Source organism: Eumetopias jubatus, unplaced genomic scaffold (assembly GCF_037043125.1).
Source record: "Eumetopias jubatus isolate StellerSeaLion01/CBP00866 unplaced genomic scaffold, mEumJub1_p1.0 scaffold_6, whole genome shotgun sequence".
Lineage (NCBI taxonomy): Eukaryota > Metazoa > Chordata > Mammalia > Carnivora > Otariidae > Eumetopias > Eumetopias jubatus.
Window position 1 is genome coordinate 114,825,879 of NW_028274812.1, and position 15,858 is coordinate 114,841,736.

The 15,858-nt window shown below is 51.9% G+C and overlaps 1 protein-coding gene across 1 annotated transcript in view; it reads left to right on the forward strand.

Annotated features, from left to right (window-relative positions):
- The window catches only part of MDGA1 (MAM domain containing glycosylphosphatidylinositol anchor 1), a 52,453-nt gene that overhangs the window by 12,100 nt on the left and 24,495 nt on the right, over positions 1 to 15,858 (forward strand). The window lies entirely within an intron of this gene.

Sequence of the window (15,858 nt, forward strand, 5' to 3'; positions counted from 1 at the left end):
TACCAGCTCGTGGAGTCAGAGCCAGGAGGGTTCTTAGGACAGAACCAGTCATTTGTCGGAAGAGAAGCCTGAGGCAGCGAAGGGGCAAGAGAAGCCCTCAGGCCACACAGCAAATAGGGAGCCCAGCTTGGAATCAAGGAAGCTAAGAGGTCAGCTGTCCCTAACTGGTCAGTTTTTAGAGGCAGAAACCAGTGGCCAGAGGCAGAGTCACACCAAACTAATGTGTGTGTGTGTGTGTGTGTGTGTGTGTGTGTGTGTGTGTGTGTGTGGCTTCCCATGGGCTAGGGCAGCCAGCAGGAGACATGAGTGGCTTTCTCGTGATCAAGCCATCCCACCTCCTTCCAGGGCATTCAGAGGCTGCAGTGAGCTCTCCCCTCCCCTCTTGTCTCCCCTAGCTCCCCCATATGGCCATGGCCTCTGGCACTGCCTGTTGCCACAGTGGCCTCGGGCAGTGCCGGGAGGGTGCAGTACTGAGGGATGCCCTTATGTGCCTGAAGCATTCACACCCCTGTCTGACTCACTCCCTCACTTTCTCGGGCTGAAGGAGCAGGGGCTATGAGGCTGTCTGGGGCTCAGTGGGCTGCATCCCTCGCAGTCTCCTTCCCCTCACTCTGTGGGAGTTGGGACAGGTGTAAGGAGTGGCTCTAGAGAGCCAGGCTGAGAGGCAAAAGGAGGTAATTGGGTGGGGAGCTCTGGTGATCAGTGTGTGTGTGTGTGTGTGTGTGCACGCGTGCGTGTGTGACCACTGGCATGAGATAAACTGCTCCCACTGGGTACCTCGATAGGAGCTGAAATACATCCCCCTGGGTTCTCTCTATCCTGTGCATGTGTACTCAGTTTGTATTTTTGTGTGTACCTTAAATATACGAAGGCATACATGTGCTGAAGGTGTGTATATGCATGGTGATACACCCAAGAACGTGCACCTATGTGCAGGGGGCCAAGCGTGTACATGTTGGGAGACTGCAGACCTCTTTGGGGGACCTTCTCGGGGTCCACCTTTATCCCCCTGCCCCGCCAGGCAGCCCTTGGTTCCCAGGCGGGGGGCAGGAACGGACATTCACCACTCTGGGCTGTCAGACAGTGCTTATGTCCAGCCTGGGTTATGGCTGGTCTCCGCCACCCCCCACTTCTAGGAGACCTGAAGTGGGGGCCAGGGGCAGGCCGAGGCTGGCCTGGAGCTCCTGGCTAATTTTCCCCGGCCTCCATCGATCCAGCAGCTTCTCCTGAGTCTATTAGCAGTCGGCGAGTGAAAATATCCCCCATTGCGAGGCCTGACCTGAGACAGGGAGGAATCCATAGCAATTTGTTCAAACAGAGGAAAGCGTTTCCCTCTGATTTGTATTCCAATTTATTCTAGGCAGGAAGGGGGTCAGGGTGGGGGGGGATGGGCCCAGGCCTGTCTCCCTCGGCCCCCCATGCCAGCCAGGGTGGCAGCTGGTGCTCCCCATGGTTCCTGGGGTGGGGGCTGAGGCGGGGAGGGCGGGCCCCAGCAGGGGGACGGGAAGAGAGGCCCGTCAGCCTTCCCAGCAGGCCCGGCTTGGCTGGAGAGCTCAGTTGTGGATTTGGTTTTCACAAAATACAAAGCCGCCTGCTCGGAGCCTCTCTCCCGGGCACTGGGGCCTGTGCCAGGCGTGCGCTCACCCACTGCACCCATGCCAGGATGGGGGCTGGGCCGGGCCCATGGACAGTGGCCCCAGCTGGGCTGAGTGGCAGGAGGGTCTATTCTTCTCCTGAAGCCCTCGCCAGCCGGCCTTGCAGGAGCAGAGCTGCTCAGGCTTGGAGGGGAGCTGACACTTTGGAAAAGCTGCTGTGCAGGGTGGAGAGCCCGTCGCCACAGGAGCCCTGAGTGCATCTTACTGGTGCTGTGCTCAGGCTTCGTTCCTGGTCTGGGCAAATGGGGGGCTCACCGCTCTCTGACCCAGGAAGTCTCTCTTGAGCACTTACAATAATGACAGCTCTGACTGACATTCATTAAGGACACACTATTTGCCAGGCACTGGGCTAATGCTATCAAGTATCCAGTCCTTGCAGGGTCCAGGCGTCCTTGGGTGCCTCAGTTTCCCCACCCTTCCAGATCCTTCTTGTCACCTCCCTGACACACCTCTGCCGATCTTTCTCACTTCCTCCTGAGAATCACTTCTCCCTTCTACCTGAGGGTGGCCCTGGTGACTGAGGGTCTCAGGACTGACGCCTCTGCGGCCCCCTTTTCCAGAGGGACCCCATGAACAGGCTAGCTCCTTTTTTTCCAGGTAGCTTCCTTTGGCCCCACCTCACCCTCACCGCCAGGGCGCAGGCCTCTGCAGAGGTGACGCCATGGCAACGGGAGAGGAGGATTCTGGGAAGGGTCAGCCAAATGGTCCTACAGCTACACCAGCCCCCTCCCCCCCACTGTTTCTTTCTTTCTTGCGCCCGTCCGCAGGGAGGGAAGTAACCAGAGACGTTCTTCACACTCAGGTGTCAGTGACTAGCAGCTCTGAGGTCAGCTGTTGCACATGATTTGCCAGGCTCCATGACACCACCAAGGTCTAATTTCAGAAGCCAGCAACTAAATATATCAAAGTGGATGAATAATCATCTCTCCCAGGTGGGAGAATGTGGCGTGAAGGAGCAGAGGCTTTGGACACAGATTTGGGTTCAGGTTCTGCCTCAGCCACTCCCTGGCTGTGTGATCTTGGGCAGGTTATGCCCTGTGCCTCACGCACAAGCTTCAAGATGGCGGTCACAGCGCCTTCCCCGGGGGCTGTGGTGAATAGGCAGTGGGAGCGCGTGGAAAGCCATTCTTAGCCCGATGCCTGGCACACGGGGGGGTCAGTGATGGCGGCTGTTCAGAGGCGGCCCTGCTAAGTGAGTGATGCCCATGCCTGGGCCTGGCTCGGGAAGCTAGTGAGTCACAGAGACTGCCACCAGGGAAGCTGCACGTGAGGCTCTATGTACCAGCGTGTGACACATTATTAGGGGGAAGAGGGAGCAAGACAGAGACCCTGGTCGGGGAGAAAGGGTGGCGGAATTCTAGCCCTCCTCCCATCTTCCTCCTGGGGAAATTTATAGCCAGAATGTTCCCTTAGAGCCACTTTGTAGGTTGGGAGACAGGTGTGTTTTGCACCCAGGCCTTTACTGCACCACTGCCTCTCCCAGACCTCATTTTCCTCCTAAGAGGCAGCCCCTCCCACCCCCACCTCCTCAGCCCCTAGGAGCTTCCTAAGGGCAATGACTTTTCTATCTCTGGCTGTGATTGAACTCTGGTCCAATTGGCCTCCCCCCTCCCCAAGTCCTTCACTTTTCTCCCCCGACCTACTGGGTTCCAAATCATTTATAGGTTGTTCGGAGGCTCAGCATTATAATCAGATCCTACGGTGCATGCCACTTATGTGGTTTCTAAAGTTTTAGCCAAAAAAGGAGTGAAACTGTTCAGTGATGTAGAAAAAAAAATAATGAGAATACTTAACAGGAGGGCAGGTATGGCATTTCTTGATTTATAAATGTACCCAATGCTAAAGAAAATGTGTTCCCCAACTTGATGCTTCCTGCATTGACTCTTGGAAAGAAAAGATTGCTCATCCTTTTCAGGGATTTAACATGCTTTCCCTCCCAGGGATGTTTACCTTTTGAAAGGGACACAGGTAAAGAATGAACAAGTGACTGTTTAATATGCAGGTGTTGATGAGTGTTATGAGGAACACACAAAGTAGGGAAAGGGATTGAAAGTAGTAGAAGTGGGGGCACGCAAGCTGTCTGAAATAGGGTGGTCAGGGAAGGCCTCCCTGAAAACACAGCTGAAGGAGGTGAGGGAGTGAGCTCTGGAAATCTGGGGAAGAATAATCCGGCAGCAGAAGCTGCAAGTGCAAAGGCCCTGAGGTAGGAGTGGTTTTGGCCTGCTTGAAGAACAACAGATCTGAGAGCAGTGTGACCACAGTGCCAGGGGGCAGTAAAACATAAGTGGGGATGGGAGCAGATGACAGGGGATGTGACAGCCTATTAAAAAAGTGTTGCCTTTCGACTGCATGTGAGGTGGGAGCCGTGGTAGGGTTTTGAGCAGAGGAAGGACAGGGCCTGACTTAGTGCTGTAAAGGGATCCCTTTGGTTTCTTGTGGTGAACAGACTGTACTGGGCAAAGGAGGAAGCAGAGTAGACCTATCAGGAGGCTGCTGTCGAAATCCAGGCAGAAGATGGTGATGGCTAAAAGTAGGGTGGTATAGCAGGGGTCAGATTGGGGATCCGTTTTGAAGGCAGCTGAGAGGGCTTGCTGGTGGGTTGGGTGTGGGGTGTAAGAGAAGGGGCGAGGATTGTTTCCAGCTGATGGCAGGGGATAGTGTGTTTTCACTAATGGGAATGGGGTGAGGAATGACTCAGGCCGTGGGGTGCTGGGGGATGGTAACTGCTGTCCTCCTGAGGTCACTAGATGCAGAGAGAGGCATACAGCAAATCAGGCCCTTACATCTCTGCTCCCTGATTTTTAAACCTCAGAGCTAATCCTCCTGCCACCTCCTGAGCTGGGTGGGGTGAAGGCCAGTCTGGAGAACTGTGGGGAGGTGGCTTTAAGACGTTTCATGCAGTCAGGTCATGGCACCTCTAACTCCACCCCACCCTGGGGTAGGGGACAAGTCCCCGAAACCCACAGTGCCTGGGGGTGGGACCCTTGGAGGCTCTCCAGAAACTCTGTCCTCCCCTCCCCTGCCCTTCCGTCCTGGGGTCTAAGGCCCCACGTGCTCTCAAGCCACAGGATTGATTTTGCTTTCAGGGTTGTATTGTTATTATTACCCACTTAAACAACCTCATGGAAAAAAAAAAAAAGAAAAAAAAGGAACCCAATGACCATCAAACATTAACCGTTCTTTCTAAATTCCCTGCCCATACCTGTCAATACATTTTTATATAGCGGTAAACAGTCGTCCGTTCCGCACTGTCGGCTGACTTTATCTCCCACGCACGTCTCGCAGTATTGACTGAGCTCTCAGCCCTGTCACTTTAATGGCTGCAGGGCACCCCCTGCATCGATGTGCTGGAGTTGGGTCACCATTTCTCTGTGGCGGAGAGTTTGGGCAGGTGCCAGTTTCCCCTGCTTCTAGAGAGCTCTGCCGTGAATATCCTTATGTGAATTACTTTTTCCTTTTAAATTATTTCCTTGGGGCCTATTCCCCAAAGTGAGATTGCCTAATAGGTCATAGGATAGGCATAGTTTTATGGTTCTCATTTCGCTCTGCTGGGTCGCACTACAAAAACTAAGCCAGCTTTGTGCACAGCCCAGCCACAGTGGTTTTATCCTCCGAATTTATTTCCCCGGGTTTAATAGATGCATTATGGCTTGTTTCTTAACTTCCAGTGTTTGCTTCCCGAAGCCACATTTGGGTCTCTCGGCGCCTAATAAGTACCTGATCTGGGCAAAACTTTACAGTTTACGTGGAGCTTTCTGGTATGCCGTCTCAGTGAGGCACTGTGAGCATAATATTATTGGCCTCTTTTATACAGCAGAATGGGAGTTTAGTCACGTTAAGTGCTGGAGTGAGGACTCCAACCAGTTCTTACAGGTTTGGTTAGAAAGGATTCCCATCCGCCTGCCACCATCCCATTCTCTCTGTGGGCCCAGGGTCCCCAGATGCCCAGTTCAGCCCCAATTCAGTGCCCTTAGCCCTGTTGTCTCCCCTCTGCTCCCACAGCCAGCTGGTGCCAGGCCCCGGCCGGTGCCCTATGCTCCCAGGTTGGGCCTCAGCTCTGTGGGGCTTGGAGGAAGCCACTGGGTTTGGGGGTCAGGTGGGGCTTTGGGGGTTCTTTGCTTTAGCAAAGCCATGACACTTTCCATTTCCTGGCCTAGGACTGGCCCAGGCTCTATGTCCTGGGTGGGGAGCCCAGACCTAGCAGGTTTTATTCTGCTCCCTTCGAACCATACTTCTTCTTCTTTTTTTTTTTTTTTAAGATTTTATTTATTTGACAGAAAGAGAGAGACACAGCGAGAGAGGGAACACAAGCAGGGGGAGTGGGAGAGGGAGAAGCAGGCTTCCTGTGGAGCAGGGAGCCCGATGCGGGGCTCGATCCCAGGACCCCAGGATCATGACCTGAGCCGAAGGCAGACGCTTAACGACTGAGCCACCCAGGCGCCCCTTGAACCATACTTCTTGAGTATCACCTAGGCAGTGTGCACTGTGCTTGGTGGATTTGGTTTTTACTGTATTTAACATTCACAATAGGGAGCGCACGTATGCCCATTTTATAGTCAGGAGACTGAGGCTCTGGGCTAGAGAGTTAAAAGATTTGCCTCAGGCCACCAGAGCAATTGCTGCAACTTCCTGGACAAGAACCCCGTGCCCAGGCTGTGTCTACACTAGACCTGCGCCTCCCATGGGTTTGGGTCAATAGTTACGCTTTAGCATGTGGGGGTAGGGTGGGGGCTTGGTCATATCTAGTGTCTGGGCTGCTGCCAGGGTGCAGGGCCAAGGGAATGGCAGTGACTGGTCCCCAGGACTGGTAGAGCTTGGCAGGGCTAGGCAAATGGGATCCAAGCAGGAAAATCTACATGAGTGACCCCATGTCCATGGACTTCACATCCCTGGGCCAGGCAGGCTCAGGTCCTACGTTCTAGAAGCCATTCTCTGCCCTGATGGGTGGCAGCCTCTTCTTCCACCATCATCCAGTGTGTTCTCTTAGGGAGATCTTTCCTTCCCACGATTACCTCCTTTAGCCGACCTTGCTGTTCTGGTCTCTCAAGATTACGGCTCATGGCGTTCCCCCCAAAATAGACCTCCACATCCAGTGTTACATTTTCTCCTTGCAGGACCTTTGAACAGGTTCCCACAGGGTCCCGGCCTATATTATCAAATGGAAAAGGGTCTAGAATTTATTAAGTACCTACTTTGATACCAGTCCTTGTGTTATGTACCCGATGCGTGTGATCTCATTTAATTCTCACAACCCAGAAGTTACTTCCCCTACTGTCTGAGATGTCTTTTCTCCATTTGCAGATTGAGGAAACTGAGGCTTCAGGAGGCTGAAGGACTTGCCCAATAGTAAGGAGATGAGTGGTAGAGTCCTGCCTCCTGCCCCTTGTCCCACAACATCTGGGCAGCTCCTCAGGCTTACATGTACAGCCTCAGGCCAAGCGGTGCCGGATTTAGGGCATGTGACTCTCTGCTTTCTTTCCTGAGTGTCCTGCCTGCATTTATTAGAGCTGCCCTAGGTCCCCTCACTGTTGAGACTTTTGATCTTGGTCTTCTGCGACCCAGGGAGAAAGTCCCTTACAGCTTCTCCCAGGGCACCTCAGAGTCCCCATATAGGGGGCTTTCCCGGTGGCCTGTCCCGACATCCTGGAGTTCCATTAGTGGGGTGCCCATTAGACTTCCATTGATCCACAGTCCATGAGTATCACCTGGCACTCTCAACCCCCTGTGTGCCTTCCAATGAGGCCAGGATGTGGGTGCAAGGGTGCTGGACATTCCCTGGGACTGGGGCACAGTTGGACCGGCCACCACTTCCAGCAGAGGAAATTTGTCAAGAGGGCCAGGGTCTGCCCAAAGTGTCAGGTTCTGCTCACGGTACTCGGCAGTGCAAACAGTATCCGCTCCTGCAGATAGGAGCAGGCTCTGCAGGCAGTAGCAGGCCCTGCCTCCGAGCGTGGAAGCAGAGATTTTATGCTCGGTCGTGGTGATAAGGTGGCAGGCTGAGCACTCATCCCTTCTGCTGTGGCTGCTCTCATATTCAGTGACAGCACCTTGTACTTGGAGGTCAGAGACATACGCGCTCAGGTTGGGGAGAGATTCTTGTGGCCCAAAAGGAAGATGGCTGAATACGGGTTAGGTTGTGATGAGCCAAAAAAGGACCCTGGGGTGGAGAGCAAACTCTAGTGGGATCTGCAGCCAAGTGAGGACAGAGGTTCTTCACTGAGGATGGCTCTGCCTTTATGGCTCTGCATCCCAGTGCTGAGGGCAGGACAGTTCACACAATAGGAGCTTAGAACGAATCGATGAATCAATGGCAAATAAACAGGCAATTGTGTGTGTCCTCTGAAGGGTTGGGAGCCCAGGAGCGAGAGGGAGGATGGAGAGGAAATCAGCTTGCACTGAGGTCTAATGACCCAAGAGAATGTCCAGAGGGGTGCAGGGCAGAGTGTGATGGCGCTTCCCCTCAAGATGACTGGCATTTTTTTTTTAATTTGTTTATTTATTTGAGAGAGAGATAGCGTGCGCACATGTGAGCAGGGGGAGGGGCAGAAGGAGAGAGAGAATCCCAAGCAGGTTTCCCACTAAGTGCGGAGCCTGGTGCAGGACTTGATCCTGCAATCCTGAGATCATGACCCAAGCCAAAACCAAGAGTCAAATGATCAACTGGCTAAGCCAGGCCACACGCCCCTCAAGATGACCAGCATTAAGGTGAAATCAGAGGCGATGGTGTGGGCTGGGCGAGACTGTTTCAGGCTGGTTTTCCTAGCATTGAATTGGAGACTCCCCTAGACTTGGAGAAGTCCCCTGGTCCATCCTGGGTGGTGAACAGAGGATAGGTGTTAGCCAGCTCCGCAACCAGCCAAGGCCAAGGGGGAGGTAGGGCAAAGCCTTGCTGTAGACAGCATAGAAGGGTGAATTTTCCCAAGAGGTCTATGTTTGATGGCCCATGGTTTGTTGGAGAGGTGTGTAGCATCATTCCTGGCAGAAGGATGCCCAGGTGGAGCTGGCCAGGTGCCTGCCCCATGAACCTCCTCCCAGACCCTGGCCGCCATTCTCTCAGCAGCTAATTAAAAGAGAAAAGCCTGTTAATATTTCAGCACTGTTAACTCTGCTAAATTATTAAGTGTCCATTTGCATTACATGTATAAAAGGATCAATAAACATGTGTGTACCAGGAGCTGGGAGGGCCACGGCAAGATGGTTTCTAAGGATGCTGCATGGGACTGGCCTAACTAGTGACTTGGAGACTATGTCGTGCATCCTGAGCCCTGAGTCCTCAGCACTGTTGCCAGGCACTCGGGAGCTGGAAACGCACAGGGCTTAGCCTAAGTCAGAGAGTCAGACTCTAAATCAGCAGGGCATCCTTGGGCAACTTAATAACCTTGCTGAGCCTCAGCTTCCTGATCTGACAAATGGGAGTAATAGGCTTGTTATGAGCAATACATGAGATAATGGACATAAAACACTTGACACAATGCTGGCACAGAGTAAATTGTTATTGTTATGTATATATCGTGGTGTTATTGTTATGTTAGGGGGGTGGGTCAGGGGACACGGGAGCCTTAACTCCAGCTCATGGCCAGTCTCTCCCTGCCGCTCAGCAGGCCTTTATAGACATTGTCGTTATCCCAGCTCTTCCGGACTGCACACTTCTCTAGTACCCCTCAGCACCAAGCTCAGCACCTCATGCTCATAAGGATGTGTTGACTGATGGAAGTCAGGACTAGAACACAGATCCTGATTCCATATTGCCTGGCCCAGAACACTCAGTGATACTTGTGGGAGGCTGTGAGGATGGTGGCACTTGCCCTGCTGTCTGCTAATGGGGCAGATTAGAACTGACTTCAGGTGGAGAAGTCTGCAGCCCCCTTCTCTTCCCCCTCCCCAGAAGTTTCCTAGCCACACACACCTTCCCAGAAAGAATCAGGAGTTGGAAGCAGGACAACAGCCCCCAGTTGACGGTGATTAACTTTTTTTTTTCCTCAAAGATTTTATTTATTTATTTGACAGAGAGAGACACAGCGAGAGAGGGAACCCAAGCAGGGGGAGTGGGAGAGGGAGACGCAGGCTTCCCGCGGAGCAGGGAGCCCGATGCGGGCCTCGATCCCAGGACCCCCAGGACCCTGGCATCATGACCTGAGCCGAAAGCAGACACCTTAACGAGCCACCCATGTGCCCTTATGATTAACCTTTTTAAATGCAGCGTGGGGAAGAAACCTGAAGGAAAGCTGATGGAGCTTCAGACTAAGGGTTTCCGTTCATTACACCGCCTGCCTGCCCGCCTTATTTGGTTCTACATCTTACTGCCGCATCCTTGTGCATTTAACAGCACCTCCTACACTTTGGCTAGTGCCCGGGAGGAGATTCTCTTATGAGGGATGGGGGTCTTTGAGGAAATTTCCCCCCCAGGTTCCAGTGAGAATTCTCTTCTGAAGCCTGGTGGGCGAGTTGAATTTGCTTTAACATGAATCCTTGAGAGTTTGTGGCTTCCTTACTGGGCCTGCTGGGTGCTGGCTGTCCCGACCCCCACCTATAATTTGGGGTGTGTGCTTTCTGGAGGAAAAAGGAGTGAGCCGGTAGGCCAGAAGCATTCTACCAGGGACCCACTATTTCTGCCTCAGCTGTACTCCTTATGATGCTGCCCTGTGGGTGACATCTCTCATGCCGTTTGGCTATGCTCAGCCACAGGGCTGGGGAAGGCCGTGATGCTTGACTCGACAGCCATTAGTTTTATAATGAGCTTTGGATCAGCATTTCTCCACTTGTTTTCCACAACACTTCTCTCTCGCAAGATGCTAAGAGTTCGTCTGTGAAGAAGGGGCTTTATGGTCAAATACATTTGGAAAGCACTGGCTTAAACTAAGTTACATAGGTGTGTTTACTGCAGGACTTTTCAGAGCCTTTAATAATCTACCTTTGGGTGCCGAGACACTCTGTGAAGGAGAGAGAAGACACAGCATCAGCATCCTGACTTGGCAGAGGACTATCAATGAACACTTTATGGCACCACGGGTTGGGAGATACCGTTTTCCTTTTCCACGGGGCTTCATTGAAAGATCTCAGGAGAGTGAAATCGGAAAAGTCTCATAGACCAGAGGCAGGGAAACATACACGGTTCCAAACTCCTGTCGTATCTTCTATCCACCAATGTGGTGTCAAGCAGAGATGATCAAATCCAGCCTCCAGAATTCCCAGGGAGCTTGTTACAAATACAAACTCTGACAGCCTTGGGGTTGGCATGGCAACAGCCTCCCTGGTGACACAAGGAGGGGGTAGGGGAGTCGTGGTGGACTGGGACAGCGACCAGAGTTCCAAGCTAGCAGGTGAAAGGCCCGGGTTCAAGCCCCCACTCTGCTCCTGTCCTGTGTCAGTGAGTGACACGGACAGGGCATTACCTTCTCTGGGCTTCTGTCTTCTCTGCCAAAAGAGGCTAAATCAGACTTACTCTTTTTGCCTCTCAGAACAAGGCAAGGAGCTTGGAAATATATACAGTGGACCCCAGGAAGGTATCATTCATCACCATCTGTGGCAGATAAGGCCCTGCAGGTCCTTTCATGCAAAGGACTTGCAGCCGCCCAGGGAGGTGGGTTCTTGAGAGGAGCGCGGGATCGTTTATAGAATAATGACGCTAGCTACCATGTTTAGATGGCTTACTGTGTACCAGGCACTGTTTTCAGCGCTTGACGTGCATTTACTTACGTATTCCTCACAACAAGCCCATTTTACAAGCGAGCAAATGAAGGCTTAAGTAACTTGCTAAAGTCACGAAGTAACTTGCTGAGAGCTGAGTGTGCTGGGAAGTTGAGAGGGATGCTCAGAAGGGGCCCCATCCCTCCCCCCTTCCCAGATCCTCTGAAGCCTTGCACCGCCCTCAACATGAATTTTAACATGTCCCTACTGGCTTAATGTCCGCTTTGAGCATCTCCGACGCTGGGATTTTGAGGGGGCCCCAGGGGGCGCTCTCCTGCCCCCATCTCTTTTTTCTATTTAATCATCTCAGGAACTGTTACTTATTGAGAGAGCACATACTGTTTGGCCAGATGTTTTGTTTTTTTAAGATTTTATTTATTTATCTGACAGAGACACAGCGAGAGAGGGAACACAAGCAGGGGGAGTGGGAGAGGGAGAAGCAGGTTTCCCGTGGAGCAGGGAGCCCGATGCAGGGCTCAATCCCAGGACCCTGGGATCATGACCTGAGCCGAAGGCAGACGCTTAACGACTGAGCAACCCAGGTGCCCCTGGCCAGATGTTTTATAGATGTTGTCTTAAACCCTCATGCCAGCCCCGGGAGAAGGCATTATTGTTCCCATTTTACGAAGGAAGAGGCTGAGGCTCAGAGAAGTTAAGTAACTTGCCTAATGTCTCCCAGCTAGTGGGTAGCAGAGCCAGGCATTAGTCCCAGATTGTCTGCTTTTCCCATTTCTCTAAGGCATATCTCTCCTCTGTTCGCTGTTCCTTGACGAATCCCCTGCCCTAGAGTAGTCTTAGCACTTAGAGCACTCTGAAGCCATCCTGTTCATTTCTGTTCCCTTGTTTGCTATCCATCTCCCCAACAGTGCTCCTTTGTTGTTTGCTTTTCCTGATAGTCTCTCCAGCACCCACGCAGCAGCGGCCGGCTCGAAGCATTTGTTGTTTGACAGACTGAATGAAGGGATTATGATGTCATGGTGCCTCTTGACACAGGTCCTGGCCTGGTTGCCTTTGGAACAGAAGATGCTGCGGCTGGCCTTGCCTTCCCAGGGCGTGTGGAACAGGAGGCTGAGGTTAAGTGAGGCAGAGCCTTTGGGGGTCTGCGACTTGGTGGGGACTCTGTTGGTTCAGGGTCCAAAACACAGTTCTAGCCATTCCAGGGGTGAGCAGAGTGGGGGAGGCTGATTCACGTTAGCAAAGCTCAGTGGGAAGCCATGGGCATTTTCCCTTTGTTCCAGAGGGAAAATCTACACCTCAAAGAAGTCAGCCGTGGGAAGCAGCAAATCAAATAGGAATCAGAGTAAAGGGAGTAGGTAGTTGTAATGGTTAGTGTCAACCAAAGAAACCTGATAACCTCAATGGGCAATTTTTAAAAATTGAAGTGTAGCTTAGGTATAGCCAAATCTTAAGCAAATAACCCGATGCATTTTTGCATATATGTCCACTCATATAACTACCACTCAGATTAAGATGTAGACATTTCCACCGCACCAGATGGGATCCCACCTTCTCCCCAGAAACTTCTGGTGTGTCCTTCCCAGTACCACTGTTACTTTAAAATCGGTTTTTCCAGTTTTGAATTTCAGACACATGAAATCACATACTATTTACTCTTTTGTGTCTGAGTTCTTCCACCCAGATTGTCCATGTGAGATTCAACAGTGCCATTGTATCTGTTAGGAGTTCTTTTTATTTTATTTTATTTTATTTTATTTTTTATTTTTGTGTAATATTCCATTATATGAATATACCAGAATTTATTTACCCACGCTAGTCTTGATGGACATATGGGTGGTTTCTTGTTTTTAGCCAAAATGAGTAAAGCTGCTGTGAATATTCTTGGACTTATTGTTTTGTTGTCATAAGCACTCATTTCCACTGGGTACTACCCAGGAGTGGAATTGCTGTGTCATGAGCTATACCCTCGTCTAGCTCAAGTAGGTACTGCCAAAATCTCTTCCACAGTGGTTCTATCATTTTAGAGTTTGATACTCTTAAGAGTTAATGTCGTCAAAGGGAGTTAGATCATCTTAATGATGTCATCATTCATGATGCCTGGTCTCCAGTGAGGAAACATGGCTGGTGGCCAGAGGCCTTGTGTCTGCTGGCCAGGTCCTGTGTTTTCTGGCCTGTGCTGGCCAGACCCTGAGAATGTCAGGCTCTCCAGCTCCTTTTCAGTATTCCTTATCAGTCACCGAACCTTCTGTTGTTACAACACTATTTGGCTACGGGCAAGCCACAGTGTCCAAGATTACAGCTTATCTTCCGCTGAAGTCTGTTGTATCAATGTCTTCCTTGTGGAGAGGCACCCCAGGCCTCTTGTAGACATCCATGGGACCTTCTGGTCTTATCAGCAACTGGCATACACATCATGCATGGCGGGGGTTGTTTCCTGATGAGATTTCCTGGGGTCCTTGGCCACAGATGACTCTCTGCCATGGTATGGTGATGCTCATACATTTTCATCGCAGAGTGTGAGTCTCAGACCCATTCCCCGGATTCCAGGGTGCCTCTTATATATGGACTACACGCTGATTACCGAATGTATAGAAAGTGTGAGTTGAGAAGGATCTCAGAGGGTCTTCTAACCTGCTCCCCTGATATAGGAGGGGAAACTGAGGCCCATGAGGTCAGACTTGCCCAAGGTTGCATAGCTTGTCTCTGACAACTAGCCTCAGTTCATTCCTCTATGGCAGCCAGCCAGGCAGGATGGTTGTCTGGACACTCAGACTCTAGGCTGCTGGTAGCTGTTACTGTTTGCAGAGACTCTCATGGTTCAACATGTGTTGCCCCCAGTCGCTGCCCCACACTTTTTGACCTACAGCTCGGCTGCCTCTGGGGACTCACCTCTGTAATTAGTTCATGACTGTCCCATCCATGTTGGTTGGAGAGGCTCCGGTAAGGTGCTACTTGTAGTAACTGCAGGACACATCAGGGTTTACCTCAGCACGTCTCATCTAGCCTGTGTTACTGTCACACCCACCCTTGTGAGTTCTCAGGGCTGGCAGCATTCTCTCTGTTTTAGAGATGAGAAAATAAAGGTCCAAAGATCACTCATGGTTTACTCCAGGTAATATATATTATATAGGACTTTCTCCTTCACCCAGCACAAAGCTCCCCTATTCTCTGAGGCCTGGTGAGAAAGCTGCCTTTTCTAGAACCTTCTGTGATCCTTCCTCTAGCAGACTCTCTCTCTCTCTCCTCTGACCTCCTAGGGCCTTCTGTACCTCTTTTATGATGCTTAGCAACATCACCATGGGATAGTTTTGTAAATTCATCCATTCAACGTTCACTGAGTGCCCACTGTACTCAAGGCCTTGGGCTGGGGATAACAAGACGGAACTCATGGTTTGGTAGACAGAAGGAGAAGAGCCCTGGATCTGGCAGACAGGCAGAATGATGCTCTGCTGTTGCACCGGGGGAGTGATGGGTACAGAAGGAGGGAGGGTGCCGGTCAGTCAGGGGATGCTTCCTGGAGGAAGTTACACATTTTATGTACAGGTTTTACCTCATCTTTGTGCACCTCTTTAGGGCAAGGACTCTGTTTTCAGCCCCTTGTGCCCCTGGTGCCCACCTCCACTTTCTCCATCCTCAGCTGTGAGCAGACAGGTATGAACTCAGGGGCCTTACCCTCCTTTTCAGAGCCCAAACATTGCTGGGCTGGGGCTGGACACTTAGGGAGGGGCTGTGTACTTCTCCCAGTCAGTCATCTTCCCTTTGGGTGTTGCAGCTGTGGTCCCCTGGCCCAGGTCACTGTGAGAAAGGCCAGGGAGGAGCCAGTCTTTTGAGAGCTTCCAAGCCCCTGGAGAGAGCTTCCATCCCTTAAAGAGGTTGGCCCAGGCTCAGGGAGCAATGAGGGAAGAGTAACAGGCCTTTGGGTGAGGGGAATGAGCAGTCTGTGGGACTGGGAGATATCTTAGTCAAGCTCTCTAAAAGTAAAGCCTGGGATGGTTTAGAGGGTGCAGGTCAGGCACGGGATTTGTGAGAAAGTGCTCTCAGGAGACACTGGAAGGGGAAGCAGCCAGGCAAAACTGTGGTTCAGTTGCTTTAGGCTCAACCTGTTCCCCGGGGGGACTCTGGAGAGTAAATGGCACCATAGTCATCCCACCAGTGGCGTGGGCGGGGGGGCTAGCTAGCAGTCACTGGGCTCCATGTGTGCGTATTGGGGAAAAGGGTGATCTTGTGGGCATTTCTGGCCCAGGCAGCTCCCACTGGCAAAGGGCAATTCCCAGGGGAAGGGGAGCTCTGTGCACCTAGTCTCTAACACTCAGCAGCTGTGGGGTGGACGCCCCCGCCAGGTATAGGGAGCTGGGGGGGCACCGGCAGCTTCCACTACAGGGCCTGCTAAGACGGTGGTACTCACTGAGTGATAACCAGTCCGAATAGATACTGAGCCCCTCATGCTCATCAGCTCACTGAGAACACAGATCTCCTGCAAGGAGAGTGGGATGAGGAGGAACTGATCCGGAGTCCTTGACCTTTCTGGTTCTGGCCTGGGGCCCTGGGAGTGTCCTTT